The sequence below is a fragment of the Macaca nemestrina genome, chromosome 14 (genome assembly GCF_043159975.1).
Source record: "Macaca nemestrina isolate mMacNem1 chromosome 14, mMacNem.hap1, whole genome shotgun sequence".
In the NCBI taxonomy this organism is placed as follows: domain Eukaryota; kingdom Metazoa; phylum Chordata; class Mammalia; order Primates; family Cercopithecidae; genus Macaca; species Macaca nemestrina.
Window position 1 is genome coordinate 67,373,237 of NC_092138.1, and position 17,936 is coordinate 67,391,172.

Sequence of the window (17,936 nt, forward strand, 5' to 3'; positions counted from 1 at the left end):
CTGCCACCAGAATCAAAGGCTACAGGTGGCAGGCATGGAAACAGGGTCTGGTGAGCACCATATACATACACATATGCATGCGCGCACGCACACACACACACACACAGTCTCACACTCTAGGCCCTCTAGGAGCCTAAGACCCAAGCCCCTGAGAACATCCCCCCAACTGTAGTCAATAGGTTTTCTCTGCAAGGGGGATCCAAAGCATTTCTTATCAGGTGTGCACACGAGAGTGTCTCAGCCAGGAGTTGGTGGCAGGCGAGGTGAGTGACAGGTGAAGAGATTTTAATAAAATGACAAGCAGCAGCCCATGTTACAAGTAGATTCTTGAGATTTGCTGAAGGCTCTTCCTCTTCCTTTCTTCCTGGAATGAGATGAGGCTTAACACTTGCCTTTTGGATGAAGTCTTGTGACCAAGTGAATGAGAACTGGCAGGGAGAGTACGATGGGAACGGATGCCTACTTGAATGTGTGTGTGTGTGTGTGTGTGTGTGTGTGTGTGTGTTAAACAAGAAAAAGGAAGTCACAGGAAGAAAAACGAACCAAGCTAAAAATAAGGCTTCTCCAACACTATTGCGAGACAGAAAATATAAGCTCAGTTACGCAGGGAAGCCAATGTGATACGAAACAGAAAATATAAAGTTTCCACCTAAAAATAACTGGGAGTGCAAATGTGGACTTCATTGTTGAGAAATACAGAATTTTTGATATAAGCCTGAGCTTACAGTCTCACTTGGTAGGGAGGAGTTGCCTGAACTTTGGAATTTTAAGGTTCTAACTAGGAAGCTGACGATACAGAACTGAGATCAACTCCAAGAGCATTCCTGTCTATTGGCTCGAAGACCTACAAAAAACTTAGACTGTGAAGACTTACCTGAAGCTGAGACCTAGGAGGGCAATGGGTGGAACATGGCTGGGTCAGGAGCCTGGCCCCAGCTGCTGCTGAGAGACCCCAGACAGCACCCCCTCTCCTTTGCAGCTTCCTTGTCTGCAAAATGATGGAACCATAGGCAGCTGATCGGCCTCAGTGGTTCATTTATTTACGGAATCACCCTTTTTCATATTATCCCTTTGTTACTTTATATTTACATATGGTTATAGCAACGCTGCAATGTGAGACAGTAGAAAGTGACCATGAGATCTGGAATGGACTCTCAGCTGGCCACTCCAAGCCGCATGACCTCGGCAAATACTCCAGCTTCCCTGTGCTTCCAGCTCCTCAAAAGCCAAATGACATCAGTAGATATCAAAGAGTAACCAATGAAGAGCATCGTGCATATAAATATTATTCTCTTCTGTCCCATCCCTCATTCAAACTTGATCAGGTTAGAATAAATGCAAATATAACTCAAATGACTGATTACTTCCCCTTTGATTCCACATATGAAATACACTGGCAATTCCAAATACCAGTAAGTTCATTTTAGAACTGGACTTAGGAGACTTAGTTCAAACCCTGGCTGTGCTGACCGCCAGCCTATGCCCTCTGGGGAGTGATTTGCCCCAGTAGAGACTTGGCAACCTCTGTTGTGGAGTGGGGAGAATATTAATATCAACTTCATGGGGCTGTTTAAAATAAAATAAAGGGTATATGAAAGAGTCCTGTAACCATAAAACTCCATGCAGATGTTACATATGAGGAATATACATAGAGTGCACAGACACACAACCTTCCTTCTAGCTGACCTCTGGTATAAGTGACTCACCAGTCAATAGGTTTATGTCCACATGGAGAAGACGTCTCATTTCATTTTTCTTTCGTAATATCAGTCACGTATGCTGCCCTTCAATAGCAGAAACTTCTACTTCACCATGAAATATTTCTCATATTCACTCCTAAAAGGAAGAGCCCTGTACTCTGTGACAAGGCTGAGAAGGCATGATCTGATTCCAGGGCTCAGAAACATGACACACAAACCCTTAATATCTGGAACTGAAGCGTTCTTCCTGAGTGTTTCATTAAGTGTATCATCTGCTTGTGTTTGGCACTTTTCCACTAGCTGGGAACCTACAAAAACTGATGTGGGATGACAGCTGAGTTGGCGCTGCCAGACAAGCTTCCTCACTCGAGAACAGGCTGGGGGAAGGGCGGGCAGGCGGCAGCTGTCACATTACAGCTGCCACCACACAGACACGCACTTCAGATTTCACTCACGTCCCCTGACGGAGGAAGGCACCAGCCACAGGCCACATGACCGCTGAGGCTCCAGCTCATCCCGCTCATCCTTGTCCTGGTGAGACAAAGAGGCGGCCACTTCCCTGGGGAAGTCCTGCCCCACCCTCCCAAGGAATCTTTAAACTCCTCGTAGTGCGAGCCCTCCTCTGCTGTGTATACCTGCTGGTCTCTGGGCCTGATATTCCAGCCACCTGCCCACGGCTGGTGGGGAGAAGGCCCTGCTTTTCCCAGCTCTGGTAGAGGGGCTGGCCACTGTCAGTCTGGAAAAATGCTCCTGCACAGGCCAGCCTGGGTCACAGAGTGCTCCAAGCCTGGGGAGCACAGGACCTCAGAGGCCCTGCTGAGTCTCGCATCACCCCAAAGGTCATTTTACTCTCATTCCTCCTCCACTGGTGGGAAGCCGCCTTCCTAGCTTGCCTTCATCACTGTCAATGTCATGTATATTAATAGCAGAAGGAGTATTAGGGGAGAGGGAGCAATGAGATGAAGGGGGCTCAAAACAAGGAGGACAAACTTATCCAGAAAGCCCCCAGTACCTGCAGGGGCCTCGTTCCACGCTGGCTGATTCCCGTCATTCTCATCTACTCTGCAGAGGTCACTGTTCTGAGGACACTTTGATGGCACTCCCTTACATCTGCCAGAGGGGTTTAAGATCAATTGCTCTGAGACCCAAATCACCATCTTAGGCAGGTGTCTTTCAACATCCAATTGGCTTACACCCAACAATTCCATACAATAGGTCAAGTCATTCTGCTTCCTGGGGGTTTAATTTGCAACTAATTCCTCTTACAGGGTTCACCAGGAAGCTCCCACTGTTTAAAATGAAATGTACCAGGGTGCTTTGTGGAGATTTTTCTATGTGGTGGACGACATGAAATGGCGGTTTTGAATAATGTCCAAGCCGAAATGACTGCAGCCATTTTGTGTGCCTGCAGTCAGCCAGGGTCTGCAGGTGGGAGTGGACACAGGACAGCCTCCTGAGGAAGCCGCCGTGCCATCTGTCCACAGGCTGCATGAAGCGACTCCATTTTCAGGAGCATCTGAGCCCCTCCTCTTCCCTCACACCCAGGATGAACTTTTCTGCTTCTCACCTGGATCATCAAGTCTGAGCTTAGCTGGTACTCATGGTTGCAGCCTGCTCAACAGGGAGAAATAGCACACAGAGGGGACAGCCTTGCAGCCTGTCCAGCCCTCGGGTGGAGGGTCCTTAACTCAGGTCTGAGGCCTGTACGTGTGCAGAATTCTGTGATCATGTACACAGGAGCCTAGAACCTAAATAAAGCAGCAGTTCTTTAAAAATATTTAGTAAGTCAATGAACACTTAGGTTAGAGTCTAAAGCCCTTATCTCTATAGCACCAGCCGGCTCCCCATCTCCTAATATTGGACAGACACAGAGTGTCCACTGATGTGCTGGCTCTGGGCCAAGGTTGGAGCCTGCTAGTCCCCACCTACCCAGCAATGGCCTTCCTTTCAGCTCCTCATTCAACACCCAAAGGCATTCAAGGTTGGGCCTAGATCTCCCCTCCTTCTACGGTAGTCCCTTAACCACCCTGGAGAAGAATTCTGTCCCTTTGGCACCCCAATGTAGTGCTAATTATCTGTCTGATTCATATGTCAATTAATCACCCATGGCCTAAAGACATTGCCAGTGCTGGCTCTAACCGCCCTGTGACTCTCCACATCTACCTTCTTATCCTGGACTAATTTTCCAACTTGACCCAGGTTTGAGAGCAGAGGCTTGATGCGATAAACTGTGTGTCCGCTTGGTGTCAGTAGGATTTCAATGAGCTCAATAGTCTGAGTCAGGGAAATGGTAAGCTGACAGGCAGGAGGTGGGTGGGAGCAGCTGAAGGTTCAACAACTCCAGATAGTCCTGAGGATACAGTCCAAGCCTCTTAGGGGGCTCGGAAAGCCCTTTATAAACTGGTCATCGAACATCTTGGCAGCCACATGTCTCCCCTCTGTAAGTTCTTGAAGCTGCAGCTATGCCAGCCACAGGCTGTATCTCCATTTGCAAGCCATCCCTTCCCTCTTCTCTACATGGCACCCACCTCTGAGTTAACCTCAGGACCCAACTCAGGTGTCAGTTCAGCACCTACGAAACCACCGGTGGGTCCCCAGAGCCACTAGTCCTCTCCTCAAGGTCTGAGCTCGGGCTGCTGCCTAGACAGCCCCTTCCCCCCGGCTTGCTCATCAGTAAAGCCCAAGACACGTCAGACCTGAGTCCACATCCACTGGGGCCTGGGTCTCATTTATGTCCATCTCTGGACGCCCAGTGTAGGAGCTGGCACAGGAGGGTGCAAAATGACTGCAGAGTGGGCAAAACTCCTAAAGGACTGTACTCCAAATTATCTTATCTTTGTGGTTGGCCTTCTGGGCTGTCCAGCTCCACCCTCCTCAGGACTGGAGCCCTGTACCTCTCACATCACAGAGACACGGAGGCCAAGGCACTCTGCTCCCTCACCCCGGGGGAGATGGCCAGCTTGTCAAACAACAGCTGTCCAGGGTGACAGCAGCTTGTCACTGTGTGACAACGGCAAGTGGGAGAAAGGACAATAAGGCCCTGGGGGCCTGAGGCCCAGGAGGAGACCATGCTAAGGGGCAGAGGGCTCTGGGATGGGATGGGGATAAACAAGAGTGACGCTTCTTCCTGGCTTGTGGTACCCACTGTGTCCAACAGAGCAAGCAGAGGCAGAGGCAAGACAGCCTGTGTGACAGGCACTCACTGCATTCTGCTGTGGTGGAGCTGCTTTCTCTTGTAAAGTGCCGCCGTGCCCAACTGCCTGCTTGTAAAGGGGAGCGCGATGGAGATTTACAGCATTCCTGTTGCTCTGAGCTCTGAGTTATAATTCCAAGGCACCAGTGGCCGGCAGCAGGCAGCTCAGAGGGAGGAGGGAGGGAAGCACTAGGGCTAGGGCCCCAACACAGTACTGAGCTGGACCGCTATCCTGCTGGCCTGGGATTCCTGACCACCAAGGGCTCCATAAACGGCAAACTTCCCAAAACCGCCGGCGCCCCAGAGACTCACAACCTCCCCCACCACCCTCAGGGACAGATACATGGTCTCTGCATTGCCTGTTTTCAAATCCAAGAAAGCACATGTTCCAGTGGTCTCAAAATCCTATTTTGTTTATTTATTTAAAGACAGGGTCTGGCTCTGTCACCCAGGCTGGAGTGCTGTGGCACGGTCTCAGCTCACTGCAACCTCTACCTCCTGAGCTCAAGCAATCCTCCTGCCTCAGCCTCCTGAATAGCTGAGACTACAGGCACATGCCACCACACCCAGCTAATTTTTGTATTTTTAGTAGAGACGGGGTTTCGCCATGTTGCCTAGGTTGGCCTCAAACTCCTGAGCTCAAGCTATGCACCCTCCTTGGCCTCCCAAAGTGCTAGGATTACAGGTGTGAGCTGCCCCGCCTGTCCTCGAAATCCTATTTTGAATGCTTATTTTTCAGGGACAAACAGGAAATTCAACAGTCCAATGGTTAATATATTTGCAGCCATTAAACTGACTTCAAAGGCAAGGATGAAATGGGAGCATAGGAAAGGCCCATTTTTCATCCAGTTTCAACCAGCTCTTCCCAAGAGTCAAGCTCTGTGCTGGGCTCTGGGGAACCCACTGTGAGTCACTCAGGCCCTGCCCAGGCTGCTGGAGGAACTCAACAGCAGGGCAGAACAAGAGGGAGGAATTCCCTGTGGGATCACAGAACCCTGGGGAGTCCCTCAGTGAAGAGGACAGTGAGTGTTTACACATGAAACAAGTGGGTGCTGGGGCACTGCCGGACCCTGGGAACCCTCTAGCGTGTGGGGTTTGAAGAAGGCCTGGAAAGTCTGGGCTCAGATCTGTGGAACCCAGTGGAGATCTCTGAGCAGGAAAGTAACATGATCCAGCCAGGCCTGGGAAACTCATCAGGGGACAGTGAGGAGGGATCTGGGAAGCGCTGAGCCCAGCAGGCGAGCTGATCTCACGCTGTTCTCAAACCTCCTAGCTTCTCTCCTCCCTGAGGTGTTCCTCCTGCAAGGAGAGAGCCTGCTGCAGACTCGGGGTGACCAGGAGCTCAAATGGCTGCTCCACTATATTCCAATGATGCATGTGCAAAAATGACAGCTGTTTAAAATACACTGAAAAAAATAATTTAAAGGTATATATGCAACAATTAGGTCCAATTCGGAAGTAGGCTTCTGTGGAAAGACACGCCCTAGGGAGGCTAGTGTGACTTTAGCTCACACACAGGTTTCCGGAGTGCTGAGTGGAAGCTGCTGACACCAGGCGCCACATCCTGAGTGGAGGTCTGATGGAGACTGGGGACAAACAAAGGCAGCCGAGGCAGCAGCCCAACCACCAGCAGCACCTGGGGGGCTTCTGTGTTCTGGGAGATTGTGTCCCTGTGTGCATCCAGCGTGTCTTTGTGTGACCGTCGCCACTACCAGGGCAGGTTAGCACTAAAGTCACCTCAGGATCTGGTTGAAGCCTTGACTTCAGAGATGGAGAAACAGAGGCAATGCCCTGTCCGAGCTCAAACCAGGTGTCAGAGGAGCTGGGATTCATTTCTGCAGCCTCCAGCTCATGACTCTTTCCACTAGCCACCCCACGCCCTCTACCCCCGCCCTGTTCTATTGGCCATTCAGAGATTTACAAGATTCCCGTAAGAATCACAGCGTTGTGAAGGCTGACAAGAAGAGCCACGAGGCTGGGGCGCCACACCTGAGTGAGTGGTTTCCACTCCTCTCCATAGGCCCAGGGCTGGGCCCTCAGGACTTGCACAGGTAGCTTCAAGGAGACAACAGAATGGATGTCCATCCCTCCCACAGGCAGTGGAGAGAGAAGAGAGAGGGAGGGAGAAGTCAGGAAGCACTGCTGCTGCTGGCAGACCAGGCCAGGCCAGGCCACAGCTTGAAGAACTGAAGGAGACCCCAGGCCTGAGCCCTTTGCTAAAGCAGGGACTCTCTAACCATGGGACCATCTGTCCTAGAGCCATGGAGCCATGTACTGCAGTGCAGGTTCCTGGGCTTCAGTGAGAGCCTCTACAGGATGGGGCCTAGGAATCTGCATTTTCACCACTGCCCACCACCTTGCCCTTGTTTCCCCATGTTGACCACGGTACCAACTGACCCTGGAAGGCCCTGCACTCATGGATCTTCAGGGCAGCCTGCCCTTCACCTTGACCCATTGTGGTGAGCAGAGCCCGGGGGCGGGGGGCATTCTACCGAGCCTCCCATCCTCTGCACTGTGTGCTGATTGCCCGGTGGCGCTGTTCCGAGGCCGGGTGGGCTGATTCTGTCTGCAACACTGGGCTAACTTGTATAGTCCATTGGGGAATGCACTGTCATTTGGCCTCCTAAGTCTTTGGGGGCTGCCCCTCAATTCAGTCCTATAAAGGGCATGACACTTGGCCCTCAGAAGCCCCTCAAGGCTGAGGGGCTTTATTTGCCACATAGGAGCCCCAGAGTGAGTTGGGGTTGAGGGATCTCACAAAATGAACCAAAATACTGCCCTGCAGGTGCCAAAGCCTGGCTTATAGTCAGGGTGCTGGCAGGGTGCTTTAGTCCTGGTTTCCTGTGTGACTTTGGGAAAGTCCCTTAGCCTCTCTGAGACCTCATCTCACCATCTATACAACAGAGGTAGCACCACGTGTCCTGCCTGCCTCGCCAGGGTGGTGTGAGAATCAAATGAGCAGGGATGTGCTTGGTATGTAAACGCAGGGGTTACTGTTACATGGCTTTCTGCTCTTCCTTTTTTCTTTATTTTAAGCATCAGGGAAAAGTTTGTTCTTTTTTTTCCATTTCAGAGATCAAGTCAACTCAGAGGTATATGGACATTCTTTTTCAGCAGCAGGCAAGAAAGCACTTGCATGGCTGATACCTGGCTTGCCCCTTTCTCCTCTGAAAGGCCGGGGTCCTTAGGTAGGCAACTCTGAATGGCTCTTTGGTAATCCCAAAATCTCAAGTGAGCCTGTGTGTTTACATCAGTACTTACAAAGGGAGACGGAACCACCCTTGTCAGGAGAGGAGATAATCGTCAAGCACATCTTCCTGGCAAAGGCACCATCGTGTAATTAAAGACGATAATTACAGCTCCATGGCTAGTGTCAAACCCAGGGCTCTTTCCAGACACAATTATGCCTTTCCTCACCCCTGAATGTGAAGACATGCAAGGCTTTTTGTGGGCTGGGGAGAGCCTGGCCAGTTCTGTCCTTCAGCCCAAGGACGGCTTCTCCAGGCCAAGCCCTTTGGACGCTTTGACCTGGAAGCCACGTCCAGGCGCGGTGGGTTGGACACTCTCCAAGCTAGGTCTTCTGTGGTCCTGCCTCGCTGCATGGTGAGACCAGGTGCCAGGGACACTGAGGCACAAGCAGCCTCTTAGAGTGGGAGGATACTGGCTGGCCCCAGAGGGTGAGGGTTAGTTCCCTTGGGGGCCACATCCTTGCCGGCAGAAAGGCTCTCTCCCAGCATCTACCATGGCATTAGAACAATGACTCGAGTGCTTGGCAGTTCACCTACACTTACCCGCTGAGACCTCTGCAGATAACAGCCCAAAGGATATGAAGAGGAAAGAAGAGAAAAGGCCATGTGCATCTTCCCCATAAGCTCCAGAGGGCAGGAGTGGTGGTGAGTGACTTCCATCCACCCTGATCCCACCTCACAGCACCCGGCTCTGCACACAGACTCTTTTTAATGGAAGGGAGAGGAAGGGGATGGGGACTGATGTGATACAGCAAACAGACCCTAGCTCAAGCCCTGGCACTACTGCCGGCTGACCCTGGATGGGTCACTTCGATTCTCTGGTTTTCAGTTTGTCTATCTTAAGAAAAGGATAGCAAGGACTGCCTCCAGGGTTGTTCTGAGGGTGAAACGAGATATGGGTAGTCAGCAAAAAGAGAAATAAATATAAATGGTGATAGCAATAACCCCACACATAGAACTGAAGGCCAAGGTCTTGGAAGAAATAAGAGCAATGCCAACAATCTGACAATATTAATTAGAAATTTCCACAAAGCCACAAATGACCTGAAACAAAGTTGTTTTCCTCCTAGATGCTTAAACAGAGAGGTGGAAAAGCCATCACTCCCTGCAGAGGACCTAGAGGCAGAGCAAATGACTGACCTGCACAGGGTTCCTACAGGAGAAGGCAGGGCAGGAGGCCTTGCTTTGCAAGAGCACTACCGAACCACGTGAACCACATAAGAAGGCACCCTAGTGACTGCTAGGGGCCCTGGGCTAGGACTTCAGCTCAGGCCACCATTCAGGGGACAGTTGTGAGAACGCTCCTCCCACACCCTCCTCACCCTAGCCCCACTACCATCTGTCTAGTCCCCCAACCTAGCTTGGCTCTAAAATTCTCACTCTATGAAGGAAGATTTCCAGAGAGAGGAAAGGTTCTAATACCCGAGTTCAAGCTTTTCCAACAACATCACATACAGTTCAGTTAAAAAGTGAGCTAAAACCAGACTGTGAATTTTAACTGCAGTACCAGTTCCTGCAGATACAGGACCCTGCATCAAGTTCCCTGGGGTGGAGACCGTGAGTTTTAAGATCCACCCTGTCTCACCCCAAGAAATCATACATTTCTGCAAATTTGGGAGCCAGGTCCAGGGCACAGAACTGGGGCCCAAAAGGCAGCCGGAAACTTTTTATTAGTATGGAGCCTTGGGAATTTACAACAAATTTTGGTCCAGATGAAAATTAGTTTCAAGTCTGGGGGTAAACAGGCTGAGACTATTAATAAGGACCAAGCCCTTCCTCCTAATTTCTGGGTGTAAATTAGACAATAATTAAAAATATTGTCTAGTTTCCTCTGAGGATCAGCTGGAGGACAGCTCACTTTGCATGGCAGCCTGGGCTGAGATGGAGATGAGAGTGACAGCGGGGCAGGGATGGGAGAGCTAAAAGCCTAGGGACCTGCCCCAAGTGGGTGCTTTTCACAATTGTGAGTCCCCTTCAGCTAAACACGTGACCTCCTTGGGTTCTGTCCTAGGCTAGAGACTCCACTTCCTTCCAACTCCACCCTTAAACCCTGGGGCTAGGCTATGCTCCTCGATGCACCTGCTTCCACCACCCTTCCCATCCAGTCCTAACCAAGCAGAATGGGCCACACCTGCCCCGCGGCCCCCAGTCCCACGAGGGCAGGGTTCTACACCTACATGTGACAGCAGTCATAAGCCACACCCCGGTGGACAGCCCTCCTGAGGGGAGGGCCAAGGTGGGCTCCACCTCCCAGCCCCTGTGCTCGCTGCAGTGCCCAGAACAGCAGGGCTTCCACGGACGCTCCACAAAGACCCTCTTGCGCTTCACCCTGAAGGGCAAGACAGGAGCATGAGGCCGGGCTGCCCCTGCTCTATCTTACCCAGGTCTGACACTGTCCCAACTGTACTACTATGTCCCTCAGTAGCCACCAAAGCAGGCCACTCAGTGGCTCAGCACTAACCCTTCCCCCAGCAAAGACTCACTCAGCAGAAGCAGTTCTCCATAAGGTAAAGGGACATAGCACAGAAACGGAAGCAAATCCTAGAAGAGGTCAAGGAAGGGAGGATGCTGAAGCCCACCTGCTGGTTCCCAATTGTGTGGGGTGGTGAGGCTACTGCTTGGGGCCTCCTGGCTCCAGGCCGCTGCCTCTGTTACTGGGGAGGGCACGAGCTGGCCCGGGGGATCCATCTCAGGACCATGTACTTCCCTCAGCCCAGGGTCCATCTGGCCCATTGACCACCTGCCCTGCTCCTTCCTGGACTTTGGAACACAACTCCCAGGCCCCCAGAGGTGCTCCAGGCCCCCAGCCGTCGTGGAAGCCTCTGCTCCAGTTTCCTCACTGGCAAATGGAAACAACCCAGGCGCTCCCTCCCTGGGCCTCAGGGAGGTTTAGGAGAGATGCTGTGAAGGGCATGAGAGCACGGGGCTTCAATAAACACCACCTGAGCAGAAAACTGAACGCCAACTGGCCTGGTTCTGCCTTGAGTCACAGGCACCTGGGGAAAGCAGCAGGTCAGGGAGCCTAAAGCGTGCAGAGGCTTCTGGGGAAGGTGAACCTGAGCTGCTGGGGGCTGCGTGGGACTTGGAAGGGAAGGGCCGCGGTGGAACCGAGTGAACAAAGATCTGCTGAGGAGGTGGGCGCCCCCCAGTCCGCCCCCCAGCCCACCCCCCAGGGCTCTGCTGGCAAAGGTGGGGGGACCAGGTGAGAGGTATTCTGAATTGGGCAGCAAGAGGCTAGAGCTGAAGGCAGGCATGATGAAGGCCGTTCACTTCAGGAAGTTGAGGACTCCAGAACCCAGCCCGAGGGGCAGAGGGTGGGGAAGGGGCACCCAGGGGCCAAGACAGGCCCACTAGGGCAGCACAAAGACTCCGAAGGCCCCCGACCTGGTGAGGAGTTGCCAGAGAGGGTGGCTTCACGGAGGGCTGTGTGGCTGGGGGTGTGGGCACATGAGTGCATGTGCCAGTGTCCACACAGAGACTTGAGGCTTAGCAGATGGGAGGGAACAGGGCCACAGGCCAGCAGGTGAGAGACCAGCTGGGGTGCTGGAGACAGGATACATGCTGCCCCATCGGCCAGGGCAGAGGTGAGCCAGCCCAGCAGGCATGAGACCCAGTTCTGGGAGCTGAGAGCTTTGTGGGGGACGTTTACTCACCATGTACACACACCGCTCCCCCCAAAACCGGCAAGTTCTGGATGAGGGGACATTCTTCACCAGAAAGTTCCAGGCCAAAACCTCAAACACATGGCACCCACAGTCTGAGCGCAAGACACCCCAGCCCCGGCCTGTCCTGCCATCCTGCCCTCCAAGGGCTCCCAGTCTAGCAGATATATCACAGTGGACACGGTGAGGGCTGGGTCGGCATATGGACAGAATGGGGTGATGGGGGCAGTAGGAACAGAGAGGCCCAAAAGCTGAGGCTTGGGCTTGGGAGATGACCCCTCGTTTGGTGCTTTTTTTTTTTTTTTTTAGGTAGCCAGGTACAATTACATGCCTATACCCTGAAAGGGAGAGTGAAGAGGCGGCACTTTATTTTTCCTTCCGCTCAGCTGCCTGTTTTGGAAAAGGACCACAGCCAGCCCTCACTAACCACAGGAATACACACGGGCCAAGCTGGCTGAAAGGGAGAAGGCGGGACTCTCCAAGAGGTGGGGAAGATCACCGAACCCGAGGCACCGGCTACACTGCCGCCACCGAGGCAGGACTCAGACCTGCTGTTACTCAGTATCCCTCCCTTGCATCACCAGGCAGTGACCCCTGCAGGGAGAAGGGGCCAGAAGTCCTGTTAGCCACAACGACTCGGCTTTCTCATCTGCAAAATGGAAATCACCTCACCGGCTTCCTCTCAGAGCCTTAGGGAGATTCCTGGTATCATCTATAAAAGGTAACCTTTAAACACAGACTTCTGTCATCTCTAAGTTTCCAGAAAGGCAGCCTGAGTCCTACTTAGAGGACAGTACTAATTAATTAGTCAAATAATAGGGTGTGGGGCAAATCACGGAATCTCCTCCTTCAGGCTTCTGAAAGGCAGGAACTGTGGCTGGCCGTCTCCTTGGCCACTCCCTGCACACTACTCCTCTCCCCAGACCAGAAACACAATCCAGGACTTCTCACGGTGGCCCCCAGGCCCCTGGAATAGTTTGGGGCCCTCCTCTGATCTGACTCCAGCACCTTCCGTCACACATGAATGCATTCAATCTCTCCCAAGCACCCAGCTGGCTGCTCCCATCTCAAAGGTGACCACATCTCAACTCTTGACTCCTCCCCAGGAACCTCCCTTCCCTTCTCTGATAGGACAGGCCCCATCAGGTGACTGACTTTCCCATCCACCCACTAACGGAGGACCCCACTGGTGCTGTCATCCCACCCTCTCCTCTCCCTTCCACACAGCACCCACTGGCTGGTGGGCCCGTCCACCACACCTACCCTGACCCCACAGCCCCTAGCCTGGCCTAGATGATTGCTATAGCCTCGGAACTGCAAAACCTGTCTCCCTGCCTCTTGCTAGGCGCTGCAAGATTCCATCCACACTCCCGGGCAGGCCTGTTTTCCTAAATGACTTCCTAATCGTGCCACACCCCTGCAGTGTGGGTTTCCACACGGTTTCCACACCCTGTCCAGCATGCAAGGAGCTGGGCGGGTGTAGGATGCAGGAGCTTTGCTGCGGATTAACCTGAGTCTCCCTGAGCCTATTTCAGGACAGGTATCTCCATCAGTTTCTGCACTTTCAGATCTTTTAATGTCTCTCTGGGATTCTGAAATGCAAGGCTGAGGCAGGCCTGGGGAGGTGAACGCCTCCGTTTCACATTCTTGTTTCTATATTTCTACCTTGGGTAAAATGCACATTTCTCTCACAGCTGCCAGGAAAGACAAGGAGTTAGGGCTGTGTTCCGAGGGGCCTGGGCCCTCGCTGCCAAACGCTCAACAGGACTGCAATCTGTTTGCTGCGCCCTCACACCCATGAGGCTTAGTGCCAGCAGCAAGGGAAAAACCCATGGCAACCCTCAGGGCCCGTGCTCCTCCTCTACTGGGGCCAAGGACAGAGGAACACACCTGCCAGCCACTGGGCCACAGCTGTCCCCCTTATCCCCAGAAGACAGCACTGAGACCGTCCTTCCTACTGAAGGTGGCCCTGGCCCTGGGGACAAGTCTCCACTCAGTTCCTGACTTTGAGAAAGCCCCTGAATTCCAGCCTTCGATAACCTGGAGCCGCAGCGTCTAGGAAATGAGTTTCAGGGAATCATGGGTAGGCAATGCCACCTTGGTCCCTCACTCAACTGTTAACTCCATGAGAACAACTTTGTTTTGTTCATGGATAGACCCTGGAGCATAGAACAGTGCCAGCACTTGGCAGGCGCTCGCAAATAGCCACCCAGCAATGAATGAATGCACTGCGTTTTCCCCCGACCCAGACCCTGTGACTTCAAGCAAGCAAGTCTCAGCAGAACAGGAGAGACTGTTTATAGTGAGTATGTTTGTTTGTTTCCTTTTCTTTCATTTCTTCTCCATACAGACTTGCATTCCTATACTCAATCATTCAGTTGCTGAATATTTACTGGGCCCAGAAGAGAAATGAAGATGGGTGACAACCAGTCCCTTCCTTCACAGAGCTCTCGGCCCAGAGGGAAGGAGAAGAGGCAGAATCAGCTATCCCTACGCAGTCTGCCAGTTGCAGAAACAGAACTGCTCAGAACGCTTACTCAACTCCCACCCTGAGGCCAAGGCAGCTCCTCCCTGCCCACCTAGCAAGTGGCTAAACTCAGACTTTCCAGATCTGGCATCCTTTGGAGGAGGACAGGAGGTCCCTGGGCTCCTCAGGGGCACCCAGCACTCTGTGGACCAGCCCTGGTTTCTGGAGTGAATTAATGCACTCATTCATTCAACCAGTGTTTACTGACCACCTACTTTGTCCCAGGTACTTCAGGTTCCAACAGGGAATAAAATCTATGTCTCTGCCCTTGTGAAGGCCACATCTCAGTGGTGGGACAGACAACAAACAAGGAAAATGTAAAAAAAAGTATGTAATAAGCGAAATAACGACAAGTGTCAAGGAACAACATCAGAGAAGTGGGGAAGGTGTGGAAATGTAAGGTAAGTGGCCAGAAAGCCTCCCTGAGAAGGCCATTTTGAGACAGGACCTCAAGTGTGGCTTTGCTGGGATGCTGCCGTCTTTGTGCAGCACGCTTTGGTCCCGGAGGCTGTACTACTCCTTCTTCTGTGCTCTCCAAGACCAGATTTCTCTCTCCAGTGTAGTTTTTCTTAGTTTGTTTTATGCTACAGACATTGAGTGTTCTCTGGGCCCCTGTCCACCTTCCCCAAGTGACAGGAGCACCTGGAGGGCAAAGACCCTCAACCCACAGCGGGGGTGCTGCCAATGACTGTCTGCTTTCCTTGGCCTGTTCCAGGCCTGCTGCACCTTTCCTGAAAACCTGAATGTGCTCAGTGTCAAGGGTCAAAGACAAGAGGGGAGCAGGGGTGAGAGAATAGAAAGTGGCTCCTAGAGTGGGCCCGCAGGTCGCCATGGAAACCCAGGCTTCCCACTTCCCTCCCCGCCCACAGCTCTGCGGGTGAGCACCACTGGGCTGGGTGTGTGAGCCCTGTTGTTTCTTAAGAATAGGAAAGTCATCAGGTGACTAATACAAAATCTATTTACACTTGATGATCTCCTTCCTGTCCGATAGGTAAGTCATTCTGGTAAATGACAGACCAGCCAGGGAACTCTGCACAGTCCATGACCAAGCCTGCTATCTACCAGGCAGGAGGATGTGACAACAGATTTCACAACATTTCAAAACAAGGCCCAGGAGCTCCAGGATGGAAATCAGGAGACTTGCCCTGTGGCTTGCTGCTGTGTGAACTTGGCTAGTGCACACCCCTCTCTGGACCTCGGGCAGGAAGCCTACATGGGGCGAGAAGCACTGCTCCTCAAGGACAGTTCCATCCTGCCATCATCCAGCTGGGGCCTAGATGATTGCTGGGGGAGAGCTGTGACCACCAGGCCAGGTTGAAGCCTGTGGTGACTTGGTGGGGAGGGCAGGCGAGGGAGGAGCTTGAGGCCTGCAGAGGATGAGAGGCAGCAGGACAGAAGGAAATGAGGGGGCTCAGGGTACAGGCTTTGGGGAGCAGAGCTGTGCAGGGAGGCAAGTGTGTAGACATCCTGGGAGCAGAGTCCACGGCACTGCAGAGCTGGGGCTGGGAAGGGCCTGGACTCAGGACCCAGACAGAAGGCTCTTTGCTTTCCCAGCTGTCAGAGGAACAGTGCTGCCTGGAACCAGGGGTCCGGGCTGATGGCAAACATGAGAGGAAGGCTGAAGTCTCGGGCAGGGTGGCCAGAGACGGCTTCTCTGACACCCAGGCAAGACTCACAGACTCCTTTTTCTGAGAAGCATTTGCCGGTCTCCAGGAGAGTTCATTCCAGAATGAGAGAACAGGAGTCCTAGGAAGGGCCTCTAGAGCTGGCTGTCCAGAATGGTGTCCTGTCTGTCCTGAGAGCAGAGATGGCAGCATGCATGCTTTTGGGAGGGGCTGAGGCTGGAGCCACATGGAGGTGGCTGGGGGTGGGGCAGGACCCTCAGGACAGTTAGAACGAGGCCGGACAAGGGCAGCTGGAAAAGCCCAGTGTGGCCGCAGAGGCAGGTAACCTAAGGGTTTATGAAGTCATTCCAGATCCATGACCTCTAAGAATCCTCTTGACACTCTGTGAAGGAGGCAGAATCTGATTTTAGAGATGAGGGAACTGAAGCCCAGAGAAGAGAAGCAACCTGCCCAAGGACAGAGCCAGGGGCAGAGCCAAGGCCAGAACCTGTACTTCCTGCCTCCTTTCTCCTGAAACACAGAGGCCACAATTGGAACATTGTCTTTAACATGATAAACCCCATGATTCTCCCAGAGAGCATGTTGCCACTAGAAGAGGTCACACCAGAGGATGAGAAAATACAAAAGAACATCCCCTCTTGCCTTTAAAATCAGTGACTGGTTTCATCTGGACTGTGCCTACTAGCACACAGTTAAAAAGGGCAGAAGGTTAGTTGTAAGCAAGGAAAAACAGCCACGTCAGAGCAGGGGGGCTCTGTGTGAAACGACTTTAATTTCCTCTTATTAGGCTATAAAGTTGATTTAATAATAAAAACATGCTAAGGACTTTTTAATGTGTAATTGCTTACATATTAAAAATTATGTGAAAATGCTTTCAATTAATGCTTAAGGATTCATCCTGTGAGATGACACTTTGAACAGTTTTATAAAGGATGCCAGAGGAAGGGTTAGTCACATCTAAAAAGGCGGCCTAAGTAACTAAATTTCCCAATTATTCCTCAGACCCTGTGGGGAACACAGGACAGATCTGAGAGCGTTTTAGCTGCAAGCGAGGGCTCCAGAAGGTGCTTCTTGATTCTGTTTTTGCTGCTTATTTAATCTGAAGCTCGGTATTCTCCTCTGTAAAATGGGGATGATGAACATCCCTATACCTCATAGGCGAGGATTAAGTGAGCTAATCCATGGAGAGTACCTGGAGCAGTGCCTGGCACACAAGGAAGCCCTTTGCAAAAGCTAGTGACTGTCATGTTACCACAACTCCTTGGGTACCTCTAAGAATTCCTAGGGCTGAAGGCCCGTGGAGAGAAGATCTCAGGCACAAAAACACTCTGTGCCTTTAGGTTAACTTGGGCTTCCAGATCCCAGTCAATCTCTACATGCTCTTGCCCCATGAGATTTTCCTATCATTATCCTATCAAAAGCCTCATCTCCAACCATTCCTCTCTAGCAACAAGGGCCCACCTCTATGCCTTTCTCAAGCTCTCCCCTTGGCCTGGGATGCCTGACTCAGTGCTCATCACCACCACCTCCCACAACCCACTCTACTTGGATCACCCAAATTGGAAGCCCTTGTTCCCTCCTCTGAACTCCTGGAGAGCCACATGCTCATCTCACTGACCACTCCAGGTCCATGCCTATCTGCTTTGTGGATGCTCCTGGGGGGCAGTGGTGGTATCTGCCCAGGTTACTCGGTCCAGTCTCCAACACAGCCTGGCCTGGAGCCGTTGCGATGACCGAGTGCACTGCAGAGGACCCAAGGACCACTTGCTCCAGCACTGGCAAGGGTGCAACCTACCTCCAGGTGGGCAGGCGATCCTACAGGGAATAACTAGAGAATTCAACAGCACAGCGTACCACAGGAAGGACAAACAGGCCCTCTGTCCTCCAATAACAACAATCTCATGCAAAATTTGTTTTCCACATGGGCATCAGGATCACAGGCCCTATTTTACCATGACACCATGGCCCTCAGTGGGCTAAG

At 52.3% G+C, this 17,936-nt stretch overlaps 1 protein-coding gene across 1 annotated transcript in view; it reads right to left on the bottom strand.

Annotated features, from left to right (window-relative positions):
- The window catches only part of LOC105477176 (SH2 domain containing adaptor protein B), a 148,870-nt gene that overhangs the window by 73,840 nt on the left and 57,094 nt on the right, over window positions 1–17,936 (bottom strand). The gene's annotated exons all lie outside the window — the stretch shown is intronic.